Source organism: Nicotiana tomentosiformis, chromosome 2 (assembly GCF_000390325.3).
Source record: "Nicotiana tomentosiformis chromosome 2, ASM39032v3, whole genome shotgun sequence".
In the NCBI taxonomy this organism is placed as follows: Eukaryota; Viridiplantae; Streptophyta; class Magnoliopsida; order Solanales; family Solanaceae; genus Nicotiana; species Nicotiana tomentosiformis.
The window spans coordinates 1836913-1840671 of NC_090813.1; positions in this window are offsets into that span (position 1 = coordinate 1836913).

The window sequence follows — 3759 nt, forward strand, 5'->3', positions numbered from 1 at the left end:
GGTCATATGGGCAATTTGTGACTGTTTGGTTTGGCTTGAGTTCCTCTATGATTTTTGGGCTGTGTTGATGGGCATAGTCCTCTGTTTGGATCTAGGCATGCTATTTGCAAAGAAGGGGTTTGTTGAAGGCCTAGGCAATACTGGGTATCTCCTTTGGGCCCGTTGTAGGCCTACTATAATTTCTTGTGTAATATCTGAACTTATATTCCTCATCTGCTCTATAATAATTTTGTAATAAACAATTGGGGTGTTAGTGAAATTTGAAAAACTGTATATTCCAATGTTTGCATGAAAGGGTAGAAACCATACCTATAGGATTCGTTTGATTTACTTGTTATTTTGTCCAACCTACCATATATGCTATTTAAATTTCCATGTACACTAGTAGAAATCATGCCATTAGGGGAATCACACACTCACACAACTTGTTTACTATCAAAGTATGAGCTTAAATACCCTATCTATTCCCATGTCTACTGCTATATGTCACTAGACAACATGCCTATAGGAAACAAATGCCAATAACCATCCCTCAGTTTGCATAACGGCAACATGATCATTAGATACCATACCTATAAGATTATACTAGCTTATGCTCTACTGGTCCTCATCTAGATATCATGTCCATACGTTCTTAATTGATTCATCAGTTACTGTTATGTCTATTGCTTGCCTAGTAAACATGCCTATAGGGACGAAGTGTTACAGAATCAGTTTTCAACTGCCAACTATTAGAACCTAGCTATAAAATATTGCTACTCGCTTAGAAAGCATGCTTGATTGGTATAATCTGCAAACTGGGTTGTGTTAGTGATTTCTGTGTAATTCAATATTTGGGTCATATGGGCAATTTGTGACGGTTTGGTTTGCCTTGAATTCCTCTATTATTTTTTGTGCTGATGGGCATAGTCCTCTGTTTGGATCTGGGCATGCTATTTGCGAAGAAGGGGTTTGTTGAAGGCCCAATCAATATTAGGTATCTCCTTTGGGCCTGCTGTAGGCCTATTATAATTTCTTGTATAATATCTGTACTTATATTCCTTATCTGGTGTGTAATAATTTTGTAATAAATAATTAGGGTATTAGTGAAATTGGGGAAACGGTATATTCCAATGTTTGCATGAAAGGGTAGAAAACATGCCTATTGGATTCGTATGATTTACTTGTTATTTTATCCAACCTGCCATATATGCTATTTAAATTTCCATGTACACTAGTAGAAATCATGACATTAGGGGAATCACACAACTTGTTTACTATCAAAGTATAAGCTTAAATACTTTATCTATTCCCATGTCTACTGCTATGTGTCACTAGACAGCATTGCATATAGGAAACAAATGCCAATAACCATCCTTCAATTTGCATAATGGCAGCATGTTCATTAGATACCATGCCTATAGGATTATACTAGCTTATGCTCTATTGGTCCTCATCTAGATATCATGTCCATAGGTTCTTAATTGATTCATCAGTTACTGTTATATCTATTGCTCGCCTAGAAAACATGCCTATAGGGACGAAGTGTTACCAAATCAGTTTTCAACTGCCAACTATTAGAACCTAGCTATAAAATACTGCTACTCGCTTAGAAAGTATGCCAATAGGATCAAATACATGTAATTCTGAGTATTCCCAATAGTTTCCATTCCCCTATCGCATAAATCACTTAGAGACCATGTCTATAGGTTTTAATAAATTATAATATGTAATTTTAATAAATAGCATAACAGTACCGGATACTCTTAAACTGAGTAGTTGTTTAGAAACCAAGTCTATAGAGCTTAACGACTTCAATTTACCTCAATTCTGAAACTGTCTAGTGCCTAACGTAGAAATCTGTTCGCGTGCATTTGTTGTCTAAGTGTGGAGGCTAACTTGAGTCTTTAACTGTCCTTAAGTGAAGTCCTATTTGTTTTGAATATCGCTTAGTTTTATCATTTTGAGCAGCCTAAGTAAAGTTTAGAGCCACCCAAATAGAGGTCCAACGCCTCCTGCACCATAGGCATGGGACGGGTAGTGCACGCATAGGATGCGATCTGGAATTGAATTAGAACGCTCTAAGTACACAACTTCAACATAGTAATCCGGTAGCAGGAGATGATAGTTTGTGCCCGCTGAATAATATGAGCAACTCCTATCTAAAAGGAGTTGCGAAGTATTATTTATGTTGCACGGGGTGATCCTTTAGGCTAAAAAACTTAGGACTCCCCTTTCTCTTTATACACTTAGTCATCTAATATAGACCATTATAGTTGTATCCTTGTAGTACTTAAGATTTGTACCAATTCTCATTGTGTTATAATGAAACTCTTTGACCTTTTATTCTCTTTGTTTATTTAATCATCTTGCCTAATTATAATCCACATAGTCTTAACTTCGTCCGGGACCCACAGTTGTGGACCTCGAAGAGTGCCTAACACCTTCTCTTTGAGGTAATTTGAGCCCTTACCCGATCTTTGGTGGCGCTGACTAGTCAAACAGAGTTATCTGCACAATAGGTCCCCTAACTAACCTTAAAAATTGTTAGGTGGCGACTCTTCTCTTTTAACACCTTACCTCCCACTCAAAAGAGTTGTCTCAATGTCGAAGCCCGCTTTCGCGAGAAAACGGGGCGCGACAAGTATTCAAATTAATTTATACCTTAAATTGCATAACAAATAATTTAAGTGAACAATTGCATAACTAATTGATATAGTCGTTATAAATTAATTTATACCTTAACTTAATTTATACATCAAACAATTTAAGTGCATAAATTTGAGTTCTATTAATGCATAATCAATATAGTTCAAACCACAAAATTAAGAGTCATAACTTCATAATTTAAGGTTCCCTAAACCCTAGTTTATATAATTTATACACCACAAATTAACTAGTTTATATAATTTATACACCACTATTAGTGCAAAATAAATTTTAGTTAAAATGTAGTTAACTTTAATTACAATGTTGTCAATTCTAAATCTGATGTAGTTCAAACCACAAAATTAAGAGCCATAACTTCATAATTTAAGAGCCCAAAACCCTAGTTTATATAATTTATGCACCTCTATTAGTAAATAACTAATTTTAGTTACAAATAGTTAACTTTAATTATAATATAGTTAATCCTTAGTTACAATGTAGTTCTAAAATCCTATTTGGTCACATAAATTCTAAATAGACAAAACCCCAAATATTTAATAAAATTAAATTCTGAAAATTAAAAATTAAAAAACTAATAAGGTAGATTACTAACCTTGAAAGAGAATGGTATTGGTGGCGCTAGAGGGGAATAAGAATGGTGGTGTGTAACGACCCAGCCGATTATTTTGAGTATTACAACCCTATTCCCTCATTTACTGCTCAATTTGTGCTTTACAGTTGTTATATGACTTGCCGGGGTAATTGGTTCAGGTCCGGCGAGGTCATAGAATGAATTGGAACACTTAGTTCCAAAGTTTAAAACTTAAGTTGAAAAGTTTGGTTGGATGTCGACCTATGTGTAAACGACCCCAGAATAAAGTTTTGATAATTCTAACAGCTCCGTATGATAATTTTGGACTTAGGAGCATGTCCGGAAAATAATTTAGAAGCCCGTAGCTTAATTAGGCTTGAAATGGCTAAAATAGAAATTTGATTTTGGAAGTTTGACCGGGGAGTTGACTTTTTGATATCGGAGTCGGAATCCAGTTATGAAAATTTTCATAGCTCCGTTATGTGATTTATGACTTGTGTGCAAAATTTGAGGTCAATCGGAATTGAATTTATAGGTTT